This window comes from Delphinapterus leucas, chromosome 11 (genome assembly GCF_059928025.1).
Source record: "Delphinapterus leucas isolate spDelLeu-1000000601 "Yukka" chromosome 11, BTC_Dleu_Yukka2, whole genome shotgun sequence".
NCBI classification, from domain to species: Eukaryota; Metazoa; Chordata; class Mammalia; order Artiodactyla; family Monodontidae; genus Delphinapterus; species Delphinapterus leucas.
In genome coordinates this window covers 18,620,021-18,632,791 of record NC_143139.1, presented here as the reverse complement: position 1 = coordinate 18,632,791, position 12,771 = coordinate 18,620,021, and positions in this window count along the sequence as shown.

Below are 12,771 nucleotides of genomic sequence, written 5' to 3'. Positions count from 1 at the left end.
ACTTCCCTACTAGGACAAATATGCTCACAAAAATATTCCCCAATCTGGCTCCTCCATGGGGAATTGACCACAGGTCACAGACCATGGAATGACATACTACATTATCATCCAATCAAACAAAAAAATAATAAACAGGAGGAACTAGCTACGAGGTCTTGAAAGCATAGACCTCATAGCCAGTTCTGCCTTTGAAGTTTCACTTTTTTATTCAATACTGATGTGTTGTTGTTCTTAGCCTGTGACCTGTGTGCCGTCCCCTGCAGATGGTAGAGATCTGAGGACCATTGTTGTGGAGTATGTTCATTAGATATGAAAAAAGAGACTGTGAATGAATGAAACAAAATGTCAACTCCCTTCAGATTCTTTAAGAATAAAAGCAAACAAGCCAGATACTGAATACTGCTAGGTTTTATGTGTGTCAGGGAGCTAAACTAATATCGTCTATTAAATCCATTCTATCAAAGGGGGAAAAAAAACAGGAAACGATCTCCAAATTAAGGTGTTTTTTTTAAAATAATGTTTGCCAAATCTAGGTGATTTTGTTGCATCCTTTTTCAATAAAATACCATTTGTACCATGTGTAGAGTATATACCAAAGCCTCCTCATGTGACTTTGAAAGGGATGAAATTCTTCAACAGATGGAGGAAGAATGGATGCCATAGACAGAGATAATCCATATGCTAGAGAATGTTGTGAAATAGCTCACTTCATGGAATGGAAAGGTCAGTTGTTAGGATGAAAATTCAAATTCAGCATGCCCGTCTCCGAGTGCGTGCCTTCCTTCATTTATTCTGTCAAATATTTATAGAGTGCCTGTTACCTGCCGACACTGAAAATGGCCCTGCAGATACAGCAGTGAGGAAGAACAGATCCCTACCCTCAAGAAGATGACAGTCCAGTCTGGGTACAACTGCCTACCATACCCTTATCACTCACTATCAACTGTGTCACAGGTCAACAAGAAGTCATGTTTATCAAGGATGCATAAGAAAGCCTGACCCTTAATTTTAAGGCTTACTACTATTCTTTCATCAGTTCCTTTCTTAATCCTCCTCTGGACTGGAAGGTCACATCTGCCTCTGTCTGGTGTCCACTGCCCACCTCCCACTCCCATCTGTTCATTTTCCCATGGTGCACCTTGCTTCTCCCCGTCTCCACCGAAAGGAAGAGGTCTGGCTTTTTTGTTCATGCATTTTGGTGAAAAAGAATTGGGAGAATGTGTAGAAAGTGACCAGGGGCAGAGGGTGGTCAGGGAAAAGGTGAAGGCGACTTGAACAAAGATAAGTGCCTCACCGCAGAGTTAAAGGATGACCTGGGGGACATATTTGAGAGTGAGGTCATGAGAGAGAGATGCTCTGGGACACAGGCAGGATGGGACACGTGTGGATGAGAAAATGGAAGGGAGGTTTTAAAAAACCACTCTGGGTTATGACTTAGATTCCTCATGATGTTATTCAAGAGATGCAGATAATATCTGCAGTCACCTAATGCCTTTTTTCTTTTTGCCATGCCACGTGAGGGCCAAAGATTTTCAAGTTAACAGTTCTCGTTCTCATTTTCCAATTGAAATACCTGAGGCACAGGGAAATGGAGGGATTCAAGGGATTGCATAGCTATTCAGGCCGCAGTTAGACTGCAACCTGGATCTCTAAACTCAGGGCTTTGGACCTTTTCTACTCAGAGCAGACTCTGAAGCCAAACTGCTCTCATGGGAATCACAGCCTTGCTACTTACTAACTGTGCCTGGATTTCCCTAATGATAGTGTAACAGAGAAGAACAAACCTGACTCCATACTATTCCTTTATCTCTAACCTTTGTGCTCTGCTGCCTGTACTTAGTCACTGCTGGCTCTGCACCTTTTGTAAAAGAATGTTGCCTAGAGCCTGAAATATACAGGATAGCCCATTCTCAAGGCTCTGACCTTTAAAGGTATAACACTTTTCCATTCACGTAGAGATAAAAAGTTGCAGAACAGAGAATAACATTTGTTTTATTAGAGGTTTATAGGAACATCAGGACCTGACCTAGCAGAAGGCTGCAAGAACAAAGAATTCAGGCACCAAGAAGTCTGTAACAAGCATACCCCCTCTCCTTTTAGTATAAAAGAAGCCTGAATTCTAACTTGGGTAAGAGGGTTTTGGGGGACACTAGTCCATCATCTTCTCTGTCTGCTGGCTTCTGAATAAAGCTGCTATTCCTTGTCCCAACAACTCATCTCTGGATTTATGGGCTTGTCCTGCAGTGAGCAGTACAAGCTTGGACCTGGTAACAATAGTTCCCACCTCAGAGGGTGGTTGTGAAGATAAATTGATTAATATATGAGAAAATTTTGCAATAGTCATAGTAAGCACTGGAGAAATGTAGATAATAACAGCAGTACTAGCATTAATAACAATAATAGTAATAGTAATGGGAGTAGAAATAGTGATGGTAGCAATATTAGTAGAAGTCATTTGCCACAGGTCTTGTATTTTGCTGAAAAAAGTTTACAAACTGGCTTCTGGTTCCTTATACATGGGAATATTACACGCCACTTAGGCTTACTAGAGATACATTATGATTTTTAAAAATAGTTCATTTCCCTTCCAAAATTACAGGTACAGGTAAACTCCTTAGCCACTGTATCAGAATACAGTCTCAAATGAACAAAGAAAATGGTCTTTTTAAAATTCCATGTTGAAAACGGACCATACTCTCACAACAGTAAATAAAACGAAGAGAAAGCTGTTACGCATCCATTTCTTCCCATATGTGTCCCGCAGCTTTAAAGGTTTAAATGATCTCCTTCTTGCCATGGGTGCCACTCACAGGCCCTTGGGGAGTAGGGGGCAGTCTACTTAGTGCTGGCCCATTACATATATACCACCTCTTGTAATCCTCACAATTTCATAGCCTAGGCGTTGCTTATCTCCACTGTAAAGTTGAGGAAATTGGGGCTCAGAAAAGCTTAGTGCCTCCTCTAAGGTCAAAAGCCATATCTGGGTTCTTCTAAGGTCACAAAACTCAAAAGTGGCAGGGGGTTCAAACCCTGACTCTCCCGTCAGCCCTCTCTGCAATACACTGCAGTTTCCAGGGCTGCAAGTGTCACCCATACACATCCCAAGGAGCTGAAGGATCTCTGCTTTAACCTATTTCTATTCTTGTTCGAAGACACCTGATGTTTGTCAAAGCTGTTTTTCAGTTACACCTCAAAGGAGACGCGATAGTCAATCTCCCTGAACCGGTTCCAGCCTAACTGCAAAGGCAGCGCCTGTGTAGAGGAAACCGGGAAGTGTCTGAAGGTTGCCTCTGCCTCATTACCATGCTAACATCTCCACCCAAAGGGGGACCGTTTACCTTGTGTGCTAGGGAGCCTGAGGAACTGCGCATGTCCCAGCTGTTCTTGGAAATCTTCACCCTTTGCCCCAGTTTCTGATCATGCACCTGCCTCTTACCCCTTAAAAGTCCCCCACTTTTCTCCCTTGGGAGAGAAGGGGTCTTTAGAGCACAAGCTCTCCCTTTTCCATTCCTTGATCAATGAATAAAGTTTCTGCTCTGCTTTGCCAAACCTGGTCTCATTCAACTGGCATGAGTGGCACTGGGCAAGGGAAGGACCCAGTTGGGGTCCACCTGATCCACGAGGGTCAGTAACACGATCACGAGGCAGGGCTGGACTTCTACTAAAGTACAAAGATACTAGTAGCTTTTAAGCCCTACCTATGGAGCTACCCCCAAGTGCTGGTCTCTTTGCTAGCCTTCATCAAGTTGATTTTCACTCCCAACTTCAGCCCTAAAACATCCCTCCCAGGTTAACATTTTCCTGCAGCCAACCTATTCTTCTACAGCTCTTGCAAGTTATTTGATGAACTAATTTGAGTTTTACACCCTCCTCACTCTCCCATCTGGGAAGCATATGTTCATCCGGCTACTGAACATTTATTGAGCAATATCATGTGAAAAGATCCTTGCTAGGTATCGACAGTGTAGAGGAAGAATGGATGAAGCAAGTTCTCTATCCTACAGGAACGTATCATCTGGGAAGGAAGCAAAGAGGAGCAGAAATGATCACAGCAGAAAGAACAAAGTGCCGTATACCTCGGGAGCATGACACATATAAAAGCATGTCCACAGTGACTTTTCTGGAGAGAAAGCTTCCCTAACATTTTAGGGCTCAGATTCAGGGCCACCACAGATCACGTCGAAAGCAGGTCAATAAAACGTCAGTAAAAATCTGCAATTATGGAAAAAAGGTAGGACACATACAGAAAATCTACTGAATATGTGCAAGGCACAGTGCTATGGGAGCTGTGCTCTTCCCAGAGATAGAGCTTTTACAGGGAATAAAAAGGAAAAAAAAAGGTTTTGATATTGATCTAGCAACACTGCCATCCAGGAACAGCAGTTTATTTTTGTTCCAAAAATCTATAATGCAATCAATCCCTGATTAAGAATTGTTTATTATTCTTTAGAGATGATATAGCGTTTCTACGTCCAAACAAACCAACTAATTTCCACTCATTTAATTTTAAAAAGAGAATGTCGACTCTACGTGTTTAAAGAACAAAGGATGCACAGAGATTAAGCGGAGATGGTGTCTGAACGGGTGTTAGGCTCTTTTGTTATGAAACCATATCGCTCCAGTGCCTCAATCCCATCTTTCTCTTTCAACCCGGCACACTTGAAAAAGTCTGCCCAAATGTGAATCTGGTTTCATGATCATGAAGTATTTTTTTGAGGGCAATTAGGGGAAACTGATGAAGGACATTAGATACAATGATGCCTGTGTAATCACTGATTTATAGATTTCCTCCTCTACCTGCTAATTCATTCCTGCTGATAGTCAGGGTTTTCGAGTTCTTCACTGTTTTTCAGATCCCAATTACTCAACGTAAACAAATGAAGAGGAATTATGGGTATTCAATGTGACTCATTTGAACAGAAGGTAGGCAACATTAGTATCGATGTAGTCCAGGACTTGCAAGCAAAGCACAACTAAATTTAGCAGCCAGTGATATTGATTTGATTAAAAATGGTTTAAGACTTGTAAATGTCACTGGAACTTAGCAAAATGAATATTATTAAATCCTTCTGGTGATGGGGAAAACTAACAAAGGGATTTGCAGTGGTTTCTGTAATTAATTGCTCTGTCATGATTTATATTAACTTACAGTACAACTCCATTAGCTCAGACCTGTCATCTCTGCTCAAGGAACCACCGAGTAATCACTAGCACATTAAAGAATAAATTAGTTTCTGGCTTGGAGCCTAGTTGTAGAATGTTTCATTTGTGTCTGCTGCAGACATATGTACCTAATAAAGTTGGGATGAATGAGTTAAAGTACATATATATCAATGTCAGCGGGTTATATTTTAGAGACAATATGCTCAGCATTGTTCATTAGGGCTAACGAAGCATGGTCTTTCAGCCGCATCACCTTGTGTTGAGCAAATGCCTTCAGGTAAGCTGAGATGCAAAAAATTCCTTGAAAATAGGTGCGTCTCCAGAGAGATACCCTCTTAGCAGTCTGTGGCCTGTGGTTGTAATAATAGCTTCATGTGGTTTTTGTTAACACTTCATTACCCTAAAGTTGGATAAATGATCCTCCAGCTTCTGCCCTACATGCAAACACAGAGCCAAAGCCTTAGCTACTACTACTTACCATAGATTATGGGGATTTGTAAGGTTCTATCAAATCATCTTTGACTTTGATAGTTGGATGATACCTTAAGCAGTGCTTGAAAGAACACTTTTACATTTCAAAGAAAGCTCCAATTGCCTTGAGGGTTTGTAAGCTAAAACTTGAACCACTTCCTTTTCATTTCAGGCTCAGGAAAGCTAAATTGGCATTCTCCTGGCCGGAAGGATAACTGACACAGTAGAACCTGTGGGGCAATGTCCTATGGTGGCTGTGCACAGGAAAGCTTGTGGCACCAAGAGTTCACCAAAATCTGCAAGGCTCCAAGGGCAAAGTCATTTCAGCTCAAAATCTTTGGGCACTACCCAGACGTTCATAATTCGTCCTGGATCATTTCTGCAATTTGAATCATCAGATGTCAGTGACTCCTTCACAGATGCTATGCCTGCAGTGCAAGGAGCTTGCTACACAGGGGCTTCTCCTGCCTGGCTGAATAGAGTGACAAATGTCCAAAATGCAGAAAGATTGCAACCTCAGCCAGCTGGAAAATGCATACATTATTGAGGATAAAATATGAAGAGTGTGAGTCGATTTGTGAAATATGGGAAAGCTTATTTTTGCTCTTTTAATGTGCTAAATGATTAGATTTCATATCTGCAGTGAGTGGGATTGATAGCTTTTCACTTAATTGGAGGAAAACCTGGAAGCACCCCTCCCCCAACAAAAAATTATTCTGTGTTCTACATATTATTGTATATCCCCGACTTCGTTGTAAATAATGAACGAAGCAAAAGAAATATTTTCTCCTGAAATAAGACAAATGTTTTTTTTTAAAGTGGTGTCACTTTGCTGTACACCTGAAACTAACACAACATTGTTAACCAACTGTACTCCAATACAAAATAAAAATTAAATAAATAAATACATAAACACATAAATAAATAAAATTTTTTAAAGTAGTGTCAGGGGAGGAAGAAAAGTAAAGACTTGACGTTAGAAGTGGGAGGGAGAATGATGGGAGGACGGTAACTTAAGTAACGGTTCAAGGGGGTATATAAGTTTTCTGTAAGATAGGAATTATTTCTAAATATTTCTAAATATTGGTTTCAGCTCACTTACAGATAAAGAAACACTCATGAAGCTGTGACGTTTTCCAGTTATTCATGTGATGCCCTTACTAAAATTACCCCCTGTACTCAGACAGGATTTTTAAATAAAGTCTGGGAAATAACTTCTCAGCGAAGCAGCCTCGTGTTTATTTTTATGGATTTTTATGATGATTTACCTTTGATTCTAATATGTCAACAATTAGATACAAAAATATAGCTCCAACTAGACTTTAAGAATAGAACAGCCAGTATTTAACATTTGTTCAGTACCTAGTGAAACATTTCATCAAAGTAAGAATAAAGTGCAAACGTCGGGGGAGGCAAAAAAGGAAACAAATCAGTCAGTTGATAAGTCAAATGGATTCATTTGGCTGATTATTTTTTATGAAATCATCCCCTTATTTTCAAGTCTTTCTTATTTTTGCTCTTACAGCCAAGCGAATGCGTTCAGAGAGAATTCACAGGCTCGACTCGTGTGTGGATGGAATTAAGAGGCGCTACATATAACACAAAGAGAATCCTTTCCTTAGGCGGTGCTTTGTGATTCCTGCCCTTTTGTTTATGCTTCCCCAAAGGATTTGGAAATATCAAATACAGGTTCCAAATCTGTTAGAACAGTAGATTCCCTATGGACAAAAAAGAAGCACATGCAGATCAAACATTCAGATTTTCTAATCTCTCCTGGATGGGTAACACAGAAGCAACTATATTATCCAAAGAGTTAACAAAAACGTGGGCGATGCAGAAAGCATTGACAATCCCCTTTTTCATATTCTTTTGAGTCAACTAATCATCTAGATTGAGAAATTAAAATATCATTTTTTTCTTCTTTCTCACATCTGCTGGACAGTTTTTGTGTGCTGGACAACTTCAAACAAATTATATAGCTTTCTCCCTTTTTCTCCCCTCCACTTTGAGCTCTGGCAGAAGTTTCACATGCAGGGTTGAGCCCCAAGTCCTTCAGTAAAGCAAATGTTTCATTTTCAGCAGAGTCCACATATTCCATTCAGACTCGCTTCTTTCACTTCTAGATGTAAAGAGCAGCTGTGTCTGCCGAGTTGCTAAAGAAGATCCTATGTACAAAGTTAACAAAACACAGCTCGGACAATGGATTTGATCTCTACAGCAGGGAAGCCGTACTTTTCAAATTCAGCTCTTTCTGGCTCCAACAAATTACAGGTCCCTGAAAAGATCTGGTGACCCTTTTTAAGTGTGTTTGTTGAACAAGCTCAGAGGTGACCATATGATTTAGTATAGCATGTTAACATTTTGCCAAGCACCAGGGTCCAGGAGAGACCATCTATGGACTCCAGGCTCCCTCAGTTGGTGGCCCTTAGGGGATCCATTAACTCTGCACAAACTCTTTTTTCAACCGCTTTCCACTGATTTAGGGAACTGTTTACCCCTCCACGCCCAGGGCTGGATGCTGATGCTGATATATGGGTACCTTCTCCCTTGCCCCACAAGATACTCTTTTACCTCGACAAAATGGTGTTCTTTAAATATCTGTTCATCGTTTATTTGATGGACAAGGGAAAACATACATTTATTAGCAAACTTAGATAGCCATGTATTTATATACTTGGGAGACATATTCAAGCACTTAGAAGATAAATAATAATAGGTAATTCCTATGGAACCTAGTTCAGGTTTTTCCACTGACTTCAGATGATGTGTGCTTGGGGCTCAGGGTTAGTGGTGAGGTCTATGCAATTTGTGTATGTCTCTTGCAAAAGATATGCAACAAAGTTAGGTCAAAGTTAGAAAAAGGTACTTATTAACTCTCACTTGAGTATGTAGCGGAAACAGTACTGTTACCAAATGCAAGTTCCTGTGCCTGACACATGGTGAAGCCAAACAAACCTAAACATTGGAATTTGGAGTAGAGAAAGGTTCACTCAAGAGCTATGCATGGAGACGGGTGGCTCATGCCCCCCAAACCCCAAACTTCCCAAAGGGCTTTAGCAAAGCATCTTTAAAGGCAAGGTGAGGGAGAGCTGTGGTTAGGTTTTGCAGACTTTTTGGTATAGGAATCCTTTGTTCTTGCAGCTGTCCACATAGGTCAGGTCACAATGTTCCTGTAAACTTCCAATAAAACAAATGTTATTCTCTGTTCTGCAACTTTTAATCTCTATATGAATGGACTTTTAAAGGTCAGAGCCCTGAGGATAGGCTATCCTGTATATTTCAGGCTCTAGGCAACATTCTTTTACAAAAGGTGTAGAGCCAGCATGACTAAGCACAGGCAACAGAGCACAAAGTTTAAAGTAAAAAAAAAAAAAGGACCTAATATGGAGTCAGATTTGTTCTTCCCTATTATGGTGCTAATTTATATATATTTTTCCAATTAGGTTATGTACATGGGAACCCAAGTAGAAGGTTATGTACGTGGGAACCCAAGTAGAAGGATGTTCTGTGTCTGATTTAGTGCACTGATTTTACTGACTCTTAAATATTGGCACCCTGGCCAGCTGATTGGGTAACCCAATCCTTAAACTGGCTCTGCCTTTCTGTGTTCAATTTTAACAAAAGTTGTTCGTCTTCTTGTGAGTTGGACCTTTCCCTACTAGCAAAGGAGGCACATTCCTCCCTCTTGAAGAAATAATTCCTACTGCTTATTTATTTCCATATCTCACTACTAATTGATATACGTTTTAAAATCTTTTTGTGAACCCACAAAAGATTGAATTCTGCCTTCTCTATTCTCCCTCTGTAGTCAGCTCAGGCTATGGAACTTTACCTAAGAACCCCCTGGGCATGAAATAAAGCATTCATTAAAGTGATAATTCAATGAAGACTAAATTTGAATATTGTGACAAGCAAAAGTCCCACTTCTACCTTCAACATCTCCATATTTGCTCACATTCCTACATTTTCTACAAATTCATGTTTGCGTGTATAAGTGCTGGCTAAGATGAGTGCCCTAAAAGAGGTACCTAGTTGGCATCAAAATTGCCTCAGGTGGTACAATGTCAGGGAAAACGTTTGCTGTCTTTTAGGGTTAAAAAAAAAAACAAAAAAAACCCTATTCTCGAAGCTTCTTTATGCCCTGCACAATGGAAAATTAATGCCCTCTGTCTGGAGTTAATAGTAATTTGATGGCATTTAAACTCAGAAAATGTCAAACCAAACAGAATCTGTTTCAAAATACAGATTCATGAAGACGGCTAATAAATTTACTTACACAATGACAGAATAAAAGTCAGAAGAGACTTTAAAGTGCCTAACTAATTAGTAATACAGAGAGCTTGACATGAATCAAAAAGTGAAAAAGCAGAATGTTCTTATTTAATAAGTCTATTAGGGCTCTCTCTCTCACTGTCTCTTTGCTCCATGAAGAACTTATATAGAGAAAATATAAAAGATCTGCTATTTGGATTCATTTAAACAAGGCGTTTTAAAAAGTCATGAGCTTACGCAAGACGGAAGAGATACGGGGATGCGTGTATATGTATAACTAATTCACTTTGCTATAAAGCAGAAACTAACACACCATTGTAAAGCAATTATACTCCAATAAAAATGTTTTAAAAAAGTCAATTATACTCCAATAAAAATGTTAAAAAAAAAAAGTCATGAGCTTAAAATCTGCATAGGTCAATCAACTTCATCAGCTACAATATCTTAGAAGCAGCCCTGGCCCAGCTGACTCAAAATGTGGACTGTTCATCAGATGAGAATGCCAGCAGAAGAGTGTGGGTGAATCAACACAACAATATTTATCCCCACATTTTACTTTAAATAGTTTTACGTTTTTCAGTTTTTCTATGGGCTCATTACTATGAAGGAGAAAAATACCTTTAAAGCACACATAATCTAACAATGATGAGACCTTTGTTAAATACAAAGGAAACAAACATATACAAGGATTTGGTATAACTTGGTATGGACCTTAGAGTATATCCCACCTAAAACTGTAGCTACATGACTCTGGTCAAGGCAAAGTTTCCCAAAGCTAAAAGAGAAAACATAACATCTCCTAGACACACTCAATAACATGTCATTATAGATGTAGATTTAAGTCTTCTTGTTTAAAATACCATATGCTAACACATATATATGGAATATAAAAAAAAAAGGTTCTGAAGAACCTAGGGGCAGGACAGGAATAAAGATGCAAATGTAGAGAATGGACTTGAGGACACGGGGAGGGGGAAGGGTAAGCTGGGACAAAGTGAGAGAGTGACATGGACATATATACATTACCAAATGTAAAATAGATAGCTAGTGGGAAGCAGCCACATAGCACCGGGAGATCAGCTCGGTGCTTTGTGACCACCTAGAGGGGTGGGATACAGAGGTGGGAGGGAGATGCGGGAGGGAGGAGATATGGGGATATGTGTATATGTATAGCTGATTCACTTTGTTTTAAAGAAGAAGCTAACACACCATTGTGAAGCAATTATACTCCAATAAAGATGTTAAAAAAATCTTTCTGTTTAAAAAGGGAACACTAATTGTAGATTCTCTCAATACAAAGCATCATGCCTGTCTTCCTTATTCCTCCATTTAGGTAGTTCTCCATATAAACAGGCACTGTTGTGATTCTTGCCTATGATTTCATTCTGTCCACTAGTGCTTAGGAGATTAATTTTGTCATATACAACTTCAAAGACTTAAAACATCAATTACAGGATATCACAGCAGGTACATAACCCCCTGATAATGACGCATCACCTTGAGTGAGTCATTTACTGCTTGGGATAAGAGCCTACCTGGGTCATTTTTGAACTCTTGATCAAAAAAACAAACAACAAACAAACAAAAACCCTCCCTTATAATTTTCCTAAAATGATTAAGTCCTCACAATTACAACGACTAATTTACTCAACAAAAGTTTTCTTAGGCAGCTAATATGTTCCAGAGACTAGAGATTCAGTAATAAATGCCATGGTTCTTCCCTGTCTTCAAGGACTATACAATCTACTGATGGACATAGACACAAAAACTGCTCTTCATTATACAAGGCAGCATAAACATGGTTTAAAACAGAAGATGCCAAATGCTGAATTATAAAAGGAAGTTCAAGAAAGGTTTCACAGAAGAGGCGAATTGTGAGCTGGGCCTTCGATAATGAGTAGAACTTTAAAAGGCCTAGAAAGGAACTTTCACGGTGAGCACAGTGACTTCCACAAAGACTTAGAACATCAGTGACAGCAAGTCATGTGGAAGGATGAGAACATAGCCCGAATAAACAGGTGCCACAGCAGATGAGGCAGGTCATTAGAGTAATAAGGGAAGGTGCTGGTTGTCATGCTAAGGAGTTAGGAATTTTCTAAAGGGTGGAGGTAATGCAAGATTTTGTAGAAGAGTCACATAAATCAATATTTTCGAAAGAAAACTCTTCAGCGTAGAGTTGGATTGGAGAAGCAAGAGCTTGGAAGGCTAGAGAATCTTAAGAGTGAAGGGCTAGAAAAAGATTAGCAGTGATGTTAAACAGTATGGTATGCACTGGTGGAATTAAGAAATCTTAGCATTCAGTTGGCAGTGGACAGGAGAAAGAGAAGATTGGAGTGACACAGAGATTGCAGCCTGGATGTGCTATTACCCAGGGAAACTGAAAAGAAAGAGCAGGTTTGGGCAAAGGGAAAATACCTAGATTGGTTTTGGACATTGAGGAAGAGAAGATAGAAGAAAAAGAAAGAGGAAGAAGATTAAAGAGAAAAGGAGAGGATAACAGAAAGAGAAGAAAGATAGCAAAAAGAAGAGAAGTTAGGCAGAAAAGGAGACTTCCTCTAAAACAGAGTCAGTTTTAGTCAAAGTTAAAAGTGGTAGATTCAAAAAGCCTAATTTTTTTGATGTCATATGGAGAGGCAAACCAGTTGATTGTCAATTGTATTGTGATTTATCACCACCTTTCTTGCAACCGTATTCCTCCATCACTAAGCTACCTGAATTTCAGATTGCTCATTCAAAATATAATGTAATGGGTCAACTACAAACACATTCATTCATTTATTTATTCAAAAAATATTTATTGAGTGGCTACTACATGCCAGACACTGTGGTAAGTGCTGGCCACACAATAGTGAATATAACAAAAAT